General features: G+C 47.3%; 36 non-coding genes and 7 pseudogenes across 36 annotated transcripts; 42 read left to right on the top strand and 1 right to left on the bottom strand.

Moving 5' to 3' along the window:
- Positions 1-26: 26 nt before the first annotated feature.
- LOC145208260 (5S ribosomal RNA) lies at positions 27-145 on the top strand. The gene has a single exon (XR_013854582.1). It is a non-coding gene; the product is annotated as a 5S ribosomal RNA (ribosomal RNA).
- Positions 146-217: 72 nt separating this feature from the next.
- Positions 218-336, top strand: LOC145208360 (5S ribosomal RNA). Its single transcript, XR_013854660.1, has one exon. It is a non-coding gene; the product is annotated as a 5S ribosomal RNA (ribosomal RNA).
- A 66-nt stretch (positions 337-402) lies between these two features.
- Positions 403-521, top strand: LOC145208368 (5S ribosomal RNA). The gene has a single exon (XR_013854668.1). It is a non-coding gene; the product is annotated as a 5S ribosomal RNA (ribosomal RNA).
- A 75-nt stretch (positions 522-596) lies between these two features.
- Positions 597-715, top strand: LOC145208354 (5S ribosomal RNA). Its single transcript, XR_013854655.1, has one exon. It is a non-coding gene; the product is annotated as a 5S ribosomal RNA (ribosomal RNA).
- A 59-nt stretch (positions 716-774) lies between these two features.
- LOC145208269 (5S ribosomal RNA) lies at positions 775-893 on the top strand. Its single transcript, XR_013854591.1, has one exon. It is a non-coding gene; the product is annotated as a 5S ribosomal RNA (ribosomal RNA).
- Positions 894-965: 72 nt separating this feature from the next.
- On the top strand, positions 966-1084 carry LOC145208348 (5S ribosomal RNA). Its single transcript, XR_013854648.1, has one exon. It is a non-coding gene; the product is annotated as a 5S ribosomal RNA (ribosomal RNA).
- A 66-nt stretch (positions 1085-1150) lies between these two features.
- LOC145208280 (5S ribosomal RNA) lies at positions 1151-1269 on the top strand. Its single transcript, XR_013854601.1, has one exon. It is a non-coding gene; the product is annotated as a 5S ribosomal RNA (ribosomal RNA).
- A 75-nt stretch (positions 1270-1344) lies between these two features.
- On the top strand, positions 1345-1463 carry LOC145208377 (5S ribosomal RNA). Its single transcript, XR_013854676.1, has one exon. It is a non-coding gene; the product is annotated as a 5S ribosomal RNA (ribosomal RNA).
- Positions 1464-1538: 75 nt separating this feature from the next.
- On the top strand, positions 1539-1657 carry LOC145208341 (5S ribosomal RNA). The gene has a single exon (XR_013854641.1). It is a non-coding gene; the product is annotated as a 5S ribosomal RNA (ribosomal RNA).
- Positions 1658-1732: 75 nt separating this feature from the next.
- Positions 1733-1851, top strand: LOC145208376 (5S ribosomal RNA). The gene has a single exon (XR_013854675.1). It is a non-coding gene; the product is annotated as a 5S ribosomal RNA (ribosomal RNA).
- A 72-nt stretch (positions 1852-1923) lies between these two features.
- LOC145208335 (5S ribosomal RNA) lies at positions 1924-2042 on the top strand. The gene has a single exon (XR_013854636.1). It is a non-coding gene; the product is annotated as a 5S ribosomal RNA (ribosomal RNA).
- A 66-nt stretch (positions 2043-2108) lies between these two features.
- LOC145208367 (5S ribosomal RNA) lies at positions 2109-2227 on the top strand. Its single transcript, XR_013854667.1, has one exon. It is a non-coding gene; the product is annotated as a 5S ribosomal RNA (ribosomal RNA).
- A 75-nt stretch (positions 2228-2302) lies between these two features.
- On the top strand, positions 2303-2421 carry LOC145208304 (5S ribosomal RNA). The gene has a single exon (XR_013854624.1). It is a non-coding gene; the product is annotated as a 5S ribosomal RNA (ribosomal RNA).
- A 75-nt stretch (positions 2422-2496) lies between these two features.
- LOC145208328 (5S ribosomal RNA) lies at positions 2497-2605 on the top strand (annotated as a pseudogene).
- Positions 2606-2664: 59 nt separating this feature from the next.
- LOC145208268 (5S ribosomal RNA) lies at positions 2665-2783 on the top strand. The gene has a single exon (XR_013854590.1). It is a non-coding gene; the product is annotated as a 5S ribosomal RNA (ribosomal RNA).
- A 72-nt stretch (positions 2784-2855) lies between these two features.
- On the top strand, positions 2856-2974 carry LOC145208276 (5S ribosomal RNA). Its single transcript, XR_013854597.1, has one exon. It is a non-coding gene; the product is annotated as a 5S ribosomal RNA (ribosomal RNA).
- A 75-nt stretch (positions 2975-3049) lies between these two features.
- On the top strand, positions 3050-3158 carry LOC145208320 (5S ribosomal RNA; annotated as a pseudogene).
- Positions 3159-3216: 58 nt separating this feature from the next.
- Positions 3217-3335, top strand: LOC145208311 (5S ribosomal RNA; annotated as a pseudogene).
- Positions 3336-3410: 75 nt separating this feature from the next.
- Positions 3411-3529, top strand: LOC145208283 (5S ribosomal RNA). Its single transcript, XR_013854604.1, has one exon. It is a non-coding gene; the product is annotated as a 5S ribosomal RNA (ribosomal RNA).
- A 75-nt stretch (positions 3530-3604) lies between these two features.
- Positions 3605-3723, top strand: LOC145208352 (5S ribosomal RNA). Its single transcript, XR_013854653.1, has one exon. It is a non-coding gene; the product is annotated as a 5S ribosomal RNA (ribosomal RNA).
- Positions 3724-3781: 58 nt separating this feature from the next.
- LOC145208294 (5S ribosomal RNA) lies at positions 3782-3900 on the top strand. The gene has a single exon (XR_013854615.1). It is a non-coding gene; the product is annotated as a 5S ribosomal RNA (ribosomal RNA).
- A 72-nt stretch (positions 3901-3972) lies between these two features.
- On the top strand, positions 3973-4091 carry LOC145208312 (5S ribosomal RNA). The gene has a single exon (XR_013854630.1). It is a non-coding gene; the product is annotated as a 5S ribosomal RNA (ribosomal RNA).
- Positions 4092-4157: 66 nt separating this feature from the next.
- LOC145208366 (5S ribosomal RNA) lies at positions 4158-4276 on the top strand. The gene has a single exon (XR_013854666.1). It is a non-coding gene; the product is annotated as a 5S ribosomal RNA (ribosomal RNA).
- A 75-nt stretch (positions 4277-4351) lies between these two features.
- On the top strand, positions 4352-4470 carry LOC145208375 (5S ribosomal RNA). The gene has a single exon (XR_013854674.1). It is a non-coding gene; the product is annotated as a 5S ribosomal RNA (ribosomal RNA).
- A 72-nt stretch (positions 4471-4542) lies between these two features.
- On the top strand, positions 4543-4661 carry LOC145208340 (5S ribosomal RNA). The gene has a single exon (XR_013854640.1). It is a non-coding gene; the product is annotated as a 5S ribosomal RNA (ribosomal RNA).
- Positions 4662-4736: 75 nt separating this feature from the next.
- On the top strand, positions 4737-4855 carry LOC145208374 (5S ribosomal RNA). Its single transcript, XR_013854673.1, has one exon. It is a non-coding gene; the product is annotated as a 5S ribosomal RNA (ribosomal RNA).
- A 72-nt stretch (positions 4856-4927) lies between these two features.
- LOC145208259 (5S ribosomal RNA) lies at positions 4928-5046 on the top strand. Its single transcript, XR_013854581.1, has one exon. It is a non-coding gene; the product is annotated as a 5S ribosomal RNA (ribosomal RNA).
- A 66-nt stretch (positions 5047-5112) lies between these two features.
- On the top strand, positions 5113-5231 carry LOC145208336 (5S ribosomal RNA). Its single transcript, XR_013854637.1, has one exon. It is a non-coding gene; the product is annotated as a 5S ribosomal RNA (ribosomal RNA).
- Positions 5232-5306: 75 nt separating this feature from the next.
- LOC145208303 (5S ribosomal RNA) lies at positions 5307-5425 on the top strand. Its single transcript, XR_013854623.1, has one exon. It is a non-coding gene; the product is annotated as a 5S ribosomal RNA (ribosomal RNA).
- Positions 5426-5500: 75 nt separating this feature from the next.
- LOC145208327 (5S ribosomal RNA) lies at positions 5501-5609 on the top strand (annotated as a pseudogene).
- A 59-nt stretch (positions 5610-5668) lies between these two features.
- Positions 5669-5787, top strand: LOC145208267 (5S ribosomal RNA). The gene has a single exon (XR_013854589.1). It is a non-coding gene; the product is annotated as a 5S ribosomal RNA (ribosomal RNA).
- Positions 5788-5859: 72 nt separating this feature from the next.
- Positions 5860-5978, top strand: LOC145208275 (5S ribosomal RNA). The gene has a single exon (XR_013854596.1). It is a non-coding gene; the product is annotated as a 5S ribosomal RNA (ribosomal RNA).
- A 75-nt stretch (positions 5979-6053) lies between these two features.
- On the top strand, positions 6054-6162 carry LOC145208319 (5S ribosomal RNA; annotated as a pseudogene).
- Positions 6163-6220: 58 nt separating this feature from the next.
- LOC145208310 (5S ribosomal RNA) lies at positions 6221-6339 on the top strand (annotated as a pseudogene).
- A 75-nt stretch (positions 6340-6414) lies between these two features.
- Positions 6415-6533, top strand: LOC145208308 (5S ribosomal RNA). Its single transcript, XR_013854628.1, has one exon. It is a non-coding gene; the product is annotated as a 5S ribosomal RNA (ribosomal RNA).
- A 75-nt stretch (positions 6534-6608) lies between these two features.
- On the top strand, positions 6609-6727 carry LOC145208353 (5S ribosomal RNA). Its single transcript, XR_013854654.1, has one exon. It is a non-coding gene; the product is annotated as a 5S ribosomal RNA (ribosomal RNA).
- A 59-nt stretch (positions 6728-6786) lies between these two features.
- Positions 6787-6905, top strand: LOC145208293 (5S ribosomal RNA). Its single transcript, XR_013854614.1, has one exon. It is a non-coding gene; the product is annotated as a 5S ribosomal RNA (ribosomal RNA).
- Positions 6906-6977: 72 nt separating this feature from the next.
- LOC145208300 (5S ribosomal RNA) lies at positions 6978-7096 on the top strand. The gene has a single exon (XR_013854621.1). It is a non-coding gene; the product is annotated as a 5S ribosomal RNA (ribosomal RNA).
- Positions 7097-7162: 66 nt separating this feature from the next.
- Positions 7163-7281, top strand: LOC145208365 (5S ribosomal RNA). The gene has a single exon (XR_013854665.1). It is a non-coding gene; the product is annotated as a 5S ribosomal RNA (ribosomal RNA).
- A 75-nt stretch (positions 7282-7356) lies between these two features.
- On the top strand, positions 7357-7475 carry LOC145208297 (5S ribosomal RNA). The gene has a single exon (XR_013854618.1). It is a non-coding gene; the product is annotated as a 5S ribosomal RNA (ribosomal RNA).
- A 75-nt stretch (positions 7476-7550) lies between these two features.
- LOC145208318 (5S ribosomal RNA) lies at positions 7551-7659 on the top strand (annotated as a pseudogene).
- Positions 7660-7718: 59 nt separating this feature from the next.
- Positions 7719-7837, top strand: LOC145208266 (5S ribosomal RNA). The gene has a single exon (XR_013854588.1). It is a non-coding gene; the product is annotated as a 5S ribosomal RNA (ribosomal RNA).
- Positions 7838-8001: 164 nt separating this feature from the next.
- Positions 8002-8120, bottom strand: LOC145208309 (5S ribosomal RNA). The gene has a single exon (XR_013854629.1). It is a non-coding gene; the product is annotated as a 5S ribosomal RNA (ribosomal RNA).
- Positions 8121-8148: the final 28 nt, after the last annotated feature.

The raw sequence follows: 8148 nt of genomic DNA, 5'->3' as shown, positions 1-8148 counted from the left end.
AAATTTCAATTTGCTTTGACGTTCTGGACTACGACCACACCACGTTGAAAGCACCCGATCTCGTTCGATCTCGGCAGTTAAGCAACCTCGGGCTTGGTCAGTACTTGGATGGGTGACCGCCTAGGAATACCAAGTGTTGTAGTCACTTTTTTGTTTTTTTAGTGCTCCACAATTCGAGGTCGTATCGATCAAAGTTTGAATTTGCATTGACGTTGTGGACTACGACCACACCAGGTTGAAAGCACCCGATCTCGTTCGATCTCGGAAGTTAAGCAACCTCGGGCTTGGTCAGTACTTGGATGGGTGACCGCCTAGGAATACCAAGTGTTGTAGTCTCGTTTTTTTAGTGGATGAGAAACCGAGGTCGCATCGATCAAAGTTTGAATTTGCATTGACGTTGTGGACTACGACCACACCAGGTTGAAATCACCCGATCTCGTTCGATCTCGGAAGTTAAGCAACCTCGGGCTTGGTCAGTACTTGGATGGGTGACCGCCTAGGAATACCAAGTGTTGTATTCACTTTTTTGGTTTGTTTTTAGTGCTCCACAATCCGAGGGCGTATCGATCAAAGTTTGAATTTGCAGACAGGTTCTTAACTACGACCACACCAGGTTGAAAGCACCCGATCTCGTTCGATCTCGGAAGTTAAGCAACCTCGGACTTGGTCAGTACTTGGATGGGTGACCGCCTAGGAATACCAAGTGTTGTAGTCTCTTTTTTGTTTTGTTTTTAGTGCTTCACAATCCGAGGGCGTATTTGCATTGACGTTGTGGACTACGACCGCGCCAGGTTGAAAGCACCCGATCTCGTTTGATCTCGGAAGTTAAGCAGCCTCGGGCTTGGTCAGTACTTGGATGGGTGACCGCCTAGGAATACCAAGTGTTGTAGTCACTTTTTTGTTTTTTTAGTGCTCCACAATTCGAGGTCGTATCGATCAAAGTTTGAATTTGCATTGACGTTGTGGACTACGACCACACCAGGTTGAAAGCACCCGATCTCGTTCGATCTCGGAAGTTAAGCAACCTCGGGCTTGGTCAGTACTTGGATGGGTGACCGCCTAGGAATACCAAGTGTTGTAGTCTCGTTTTTTTAGTGGATGAGAAACCGAGGTCGCATCGATCAAAGTTTGAATTTGCATTGACGTTGTGGACTACGACCACATCAGGTTGAAATCACCCGATCTCGTTCGATCTCGGAAGTTAAGCAACCTCGGGCTTGGTCAGTACTTGGATGGGTGACCGCCTAGGAATACCAAGTGTTGTATTCACTTTTTTGGTTTGTTTTTAGTGCTCCAGAATCCGAGGGCGTATCACTCAAAATTTCAATTTGCTTTGACGTTCTGGACTACGACCACACCACGTTGAAAGCACCCGATCTCGTTCGATCTCGGCAGTTAAGCAACCTCGGGCTTGGTCAGTACTTGGATGGGTGACCGCCTAGGAATACCAAGTGTTGTAGTCACTTTTTCGTTTTGTTTTTAGTGCTCCACAATTCGAGGTCGTATCGATCAAAGTTTGAATTTGCATTGACGTTGTGGACTACGACCACACCAGGTTGAAAGCACCCGATCTCGTTCGATCTCGGAAGTTAAGCAACCTCGGGCTTGGTCAGTACTTGGATGGGTGACCGCCTAGGAATACCAAGTGTTGTATTCACTTTTTTGGTTTGTTTTTAGTGCTCCACAATCCGAGGGCGTATCACTCAAAATTTCAATTTGCTTTGACGTTCTGGACTACGACCACACCACGTTGAAAGCACCCGATCTCGTTCGATCTCGGCAGTTAAGCAACCTCGGGCTTGGTCAGTACTTGGATGGGTGACCGCCTAGGAATACCAAGTGTTGTAGTCACTTTTTTGTTTTTTTAGTGCTCCACAATTCGAGGTCGTATCGATCAAAGTTTGAATTTGCATTGACGTTGTGGACTACGACCACACCAGGTTGAAAGCACCCGATCTCGTTCGATCTCGGAAGTTAAGCAACCTCGGGCTTGGTCAGTACTTGGATGGGTGACCGCCTAGGAATACCAAGTGTTGTAGTCTCGTTTTTTTAGTGGATGAGAAACCGAGGTCGCATCGATCAAAGTTTGAATTTGCATTGACGTTGTGGACTACGACCACACCAGGTTGAAATCACCCGATCTCGTTCGATCTCGGAAGTTAAGCAACCTCGGGCTTGGTCAGTACTTGGATGGGTGACCGCCTAGGAATACCAAGTGTTGTATTCACTTTTTTGGTTTGTTTTTAGTGCTCCACAATCCGAGGGCGTATCACTCAAAATTTCAATTTGCTTTGACGTTCTGGACTACGACCACACCACGTTGAAAGCACCCGATCTCGTTCGATCTCGGCAGTTGAGCAACCTCGGGCTTGGTCAGTACTTGGATGGGTGACCGCCTAGGAATACCAAGTGTTGTGGTCACTTTTTCGTTTTGTTTTTAGTGCTCCACAATCCGAGGTCGTATCGCCCAAAGTTTGAATTTGCATTGACGTTCTGGACTACGACCACACCAGGTTGAAAGCACCCGATCTCGGAAGATCAGCAACCTCGGGCTTGGTCAGTACTTGGATGGGTGACCGCCTAGGAATACCAAGTGTTGTAGTCGCTTTTTTGTTTTGTTTTTAGTGCTTCACAATCCGAGGTCGTATTTGCATTGACGTTGTGGACTACGACCGCGCCAGGTTGAAAGCACCCGATCTCGTTTGATCTCGGAAGTTAAGCAGCCTCGGGCTTGGTCAGTACTTGGATGGGTGACCGCCTAGGAATACCAAGTGTTGTAGTCACTTTTTTGTTTTTTTAGTGCTCCACAATTCGAGGTCGTACCGATCAAAGTTTGAATTTGCATTGACGTTGTGGACTACGACCACACCAGGTTGAAAGCACCCGATCTCGTTCGATCTCGGAAGTTAAGCAACCTCGGGCTTGGTCAGTACTTGGATGAGTGACCGCCTAGGAATACTAAGTGTTGTAGTCACTTTTTCGTTTTGTTTTTAGTGCTCCACAATCCGAGGTCGTATCGCCCAAAGTTTGAATTTGCGGAGACGTTCTGGACTACGACCACACCAGGTTGAAAGCACCCGATCTCGGAAGATCAGCAACCTCGGGCTTGGTCAGTACTTGGATGGGTGACCGCCTAGGAATACCAAGTGTTGTAGTCACTTTTTTGTTTTGTTTTAGTGCTTCACAATCCGAGGGCGTATTTGCATTGACGTTGTGGACTACGAACGCGACAGGTTGAAAGCACCCGATCTCGTTCGATCTCGGAAGTTAAGCAGCCTCGGGCTTGGTCAGTACTTGGATGGGTGACCGCCTAGGAATACCAAGTGTTGTAGTCTCTTTTTTGTTTTGTTTTTAGTGCTTCACAATCCGAGGGCGTATTGCTCAAAGTTTGAATTTGCATTGACGTTGTGGACTACGACCACACCAGGTTGAAAGCACCCGATCTCGTTCTATCTCGGAAGTTAAGCAACCTCGGGCTTGGTCAGTACTTGGATGGGTGACCGCCTAGGAATGCCAAGTGTTGTAGTCAGTTTTTTGTTTTGTTTTTAGTGCTCCACAATCCGAGGGCGTATCGATCAAAGTTTGAATTTGCAGAGACGTTCTTAACTACGACCACACCAGGTTGAAAGCACCCGATCTCGTTCGATCTCGGAAGTTAAGCAACCTCGGACTTGGTCAGTACTTGGATGGGTGACCGCCTAGGAAGACCAAGTGTTGTAGTCTCTTTTTTGTTTTTTTTTAGTGCTTCACAATCCGAGGGCGTATTTGCATTGACGTTGTGTACTACGACCGCGCCAGGTTGAAAGCACCCGATCTCGTTTGATCTCGGAAGTTAAGCAGCCTCGGGCTTGGTCAGTACTTGGATGGGTGACCGCCTAGGAATACCAAGTGTTGTAGTCACTTTTTTGTTTTTTTAGTGCTCCACAATTCGAGGTCGTATCGATCAAAGTTTGAATTTGCATTGACGTTGTGGACTACGACCACACCAGGTTGAAAGCACCCGATCTCGTTCGATCTCGGAAGTTAAGCAACCTCGGGCTTGGTCAGTACTTGGGTGGGTGACCGCCTAGGAATACCAAGTGTTGTAGTCTCGTTTTTTTAGTGGATGAGAAACCGAGGTCGCATCGATCAAAGTTTGAATTTGCATTGACGTTGTGGACTACGACCACACCAGGTTGAAATCACCCGATCTCGTTCGATCTCGGAAGTTAAGCAACCTCGGGCTTGGTCAGTACTTGGATGGGTGACCGCCTAGGAATACCAAGTGTTGTATTCACTTTTTTGGTTTGTTTTTAGTGCTCCACAATCCGAGGGCGTATCACTCAAAGTTTGAATTTGCATTGACGTTCTGGACTACGACCACACCACGTTGAAAGCACCCGATCTCGTTCGATCTCGGCAGTTAAGCAACCTCGGGCTTGGTCAGTACTTGGATGGGTGACCGCCTAGGAATACCAAGTGTTGTAGTCACTTTTTTGTTTTTTTAGTGCTCCACAATTCGAGGTCGTATCGATCAAAGTTTGAATTTGCATTGACGTTCTGGACTACGACCACACCAGGTTGAAAGCACCCGATCTCGTTCGATCTCGGAAGTTAAGCAACCTCGGGCTTGGTCAGTACTTGGATGGGTGACCGCCTAGGAATACCAAGTGTTGTATTCACTTTTTTGGTTTGTTTTTAGTGCTCCACAATCCGAGGGCGTATCACTCAAAATTTCAATTTGCTTTGACGTTCTGGACTACGACCACACCACGTTGAAAGCACCCGATCTCGTTCGATCTCGGCAGTTAAGCAACCTCGGGCTTGGTCAGTACTTGGATGGGTGACCGCCTAGGAATACCAAGTGTTGTAGTCACTTTTTTGTTTTTTTAGTGCTCCACAATTCGAGGTCGTATCGATCAAAGTTTGAATTTGCATTGACGTTGTGGACTACGACCACACCAGGTTGAAAGCACCCGATCTCGTTCGATCTCGGAAGTTAAGCAACCTCGGGCTTGGTCAGTACTTGGATGGGTGACCGCCTAGGAATACCAAGTGTTGTAGTCTCGTTTTTTTAGTGGATGAGAAACCGAGGTCGCATCGATCAAAGTTTGAATTTGCATTGACGTTGTGGACTACGACCACACCAGGTTGAAATCACCCGATCTCGTTCGATCTCGGAAGTTAAGCAACCTCGGGCTTGGTCAGTACTTGGATGGGTGACCGCCTAGGAATACCAAGTGTTGTAGTCACTTTTTTGGTTTGTTTTTAGTGCTCCACAATCCGAGGGCGTATCACTCAAAATTTCAATTTGCTTTGACGTTCTGGACTACGACCACACCACGTTGAAAGCACCCGATCTCGTTCGATCTCGGCAGTTGAGCAACCTCGGGCTTGGTCAGTACTTGGATGGGTGACCGCCTAGGAATACCAAGTGTTGTGGTCACTTTTTCGTTTTGTTTTTAGTGCTCCACAATCCGAGGTCGTATCGCCCAAAGTTTGAATTTGCATTGACGTTCTGGACTACGACCACACCAGGTTGAAAGCACCCGATCTCGGAAGATCAGCAACCTCGGGCTTGGTCAGTACTTGGATGGGTGACCGCCTAGGAATACCAAGTGTTGTAGTCGCTTTTTTGTTTTGTTTTTAGTGTTTCACAATCCGAGGTCGTATTTGCATTGACGTTGTGGACTACGACCGCGCCAGGTTGAAAGCACCCGATCTCGTTTGATCTCGGAAGTTAAGCAGCCTCGGGCTTGGTCAGTACTTGGATGGGTGACCGCCTAGGAATACCAAGTGTTGTAGTCACTTTTTTGTTTTTTTAGTGCTCCACAATTCGAGGTCGTACCGATCAAAGTTTGAATTTGCATTGACGTTGTGGACTACGACCACACCAGGTTGAAAGCACCCGATCTCGTTCGATCTCGGAAGTTAAGCAACCTCGGGCTTGGTCAGTACTTGGATGAGTGACCGCCTAGGAATACTAAGTGTTGTAGTCACTTTTTCGTTTTGTTTTTAGTGCTCCACAATCCGAGGTCGTATCGCCCAAAGTTTGAATTTGCGGAGACGTTCTGGACTACGACCACACCAGGTTGAAAGCACCCGATCTCGGAAGATCAGCAACCTCGGGCTTGGTCAGTACTTGGATGGGTGACCGCCTAGGAATACCAAGTGTTGTAGTCACTTTTTTGTTTTGTTTTAGTGCTTCACAATCCGAGGGCGTATTTGCATTGACGTTGTGGACTACGAACGCGACAGGTTGAAAGCACCCGATCTCGTTCGATCTCGGAAGTTAAGCAGCCTCGGGCTTGGTCAGTACTTGGATGGGTGACCGCCTAGGAATACCAAGTGTTGTAGTCTCTTTTTTGTTTTGTTTTTAGTGCTTCACAATCCGAGGGCGTATTGCTCAAAGTTTGAATTTGCATTGACGTTGTGGACTACGACCACACCAGGTTGAAAGCACCCGATCTCGTTCTATCTCGGAAGTTAAGCAACCTCGGGCTTGGTCAGTACTTGGATGGGTGACCGCCTAGGAATGCCAAGTGTTCTAGTCAGTTTTTTGTTTTGTTTTTAGTGCTCCACAATCCGAGGGCGTATCGATCAAAGTTTGAATTTGCAGAGACGTTCTTAACTACGACCACACCAGGTTGAAAGCACCCGATCTCGTTCGATCTCGGAAGTTAAGCAACCTCGGACTTGGTCAGTACTTGGATGGGTGACCGCCTAGGAATACCAAGTGTTGTAGTCTCTTTTTTGTTTTGTTTTTAGTGCTTCACAATCCGAGGGCGTATTTGCATTGACGTTGTGTACTACGACCGCGCCAGGTTGAAAGCACCCGATCTCGTTTGATCTCGGAAGTTAAGCAGCCTCGGGCTTGGTCAGTACTTGGATGGGTGACCGCCTAGGAATACCAAGTGTTGTAGTCACTTTTTTGTTTTTTTAGTGCTCCACAATTCGAGGTCGTATCGATCAAAGTTTGAATTTGCATTGACGTTGTGGACTACGACCACACCAGGTTGAAAGCACCCGATCTCGTTCGATCTCGGAAGTTAAGCAACCTCGGGCTTGGTCAGTACTTGGGTGGGTGACCGCCTAGGAATACCAAGTGTTGTAGTCTCGTTTTTTTAGTGGATGAGAAACCGAGGTCGCATCGATCAAAGTTTGAATTTGCATTGACGTTGTGGACTACGACCACACCAGGTTGAAATCACCCGATCTCGTTCGATCTCGGAAGTTAAGCAACCTCGGGCTTGGTCAGTACTTGGATGGGTGACCGCCTAGGAATACCAAGTGTTGTATTCACTTTTTTGGTTTGTTTTTAGTGCTCCACAATCCGAGGGCGTATCACTCAAAGTTTGAATTTGCATTGACGTTCTGGACTACGACCACACCACGTTAAAAGCACCCGATCTCGTTCGATCTCGGCAGTTAAGCAACCTCGGGCTTGGTCAGTACTTGGATGGGTGACCGCCTAGGAATACCAAGTGTTGTAGTCACTTTTTCGTTTTGTTTTTAGTGCTCCACAATCCGAGGTCGTATCGCCCAAAGTTTGAATTTGCATTGACGTTCTGGACTACGACCACACCAGGTTGAAAGCACCCGATCTCGGAAGATCAGCAACCTCGGGCTTGGTCAGTACTTGGATGGGTGACCGCATAGGAATACCAAGTGTTGTAGTCTCTTTTTTGTTTTGTTTTTAGTGCTTCACAATCCGAGGGCGTATTTGCATTGACGTTGTGGACTACGACCGCGCCAGGTTGAAAGCACCCGATCTCGTTTGATCTCGGAAGTTAAGCAGCCTCGGGCTTGGTCAGTACTTGGATGGGTGACCGCCTAGGAATACCAAGTGTTGTAGTCACTTTTTTGTTTTTTTAGTGCTCCACAATTCGAGGTCGTATCGATCAAAGTTTGAATTTGCATTGACGTTGTGGACTACGACCACACCAGGTTGAAAGCACCCGATCTCGTTCGATCTCGCAAGTTAAGCAACCTCGGGCTTGGTCAGTACTTGGATGAGTGAAGTTACTACAACACTTGGTATTCCTAGGCGGTCACCCATCCAAGTACTGACCAAGCCCGAGGTTGCTTCACTTCCGAGATCGAACGAGATCGGGTGCTTTCAAGGTGGTGTGGTCGTAGTCCACAACCTCCCTGCAAATTCAAACTTTG

This window comes from Phallusia mammillata, unplaced genomic scaffold (genome assembly GCF_965637545.1).
Source record: "Phallusia mammillata unplaced genomic scaffold, kaPhaMamm4.hap1.1 HAP1_SCAFFOLD_229, whole genome shotgun sequence".
NCBI lineage: Eukaryota > Metazoa > Chordata > Ascidiacea > Phlebobranchia > Ascidiidae > Phallusia > Phallusia mammillata.
The sequence above is the reverse complement of the archived record's forward strand: the minus strand, read 5'-3'. Positions and strand labels throughout refer to the sequence as shown.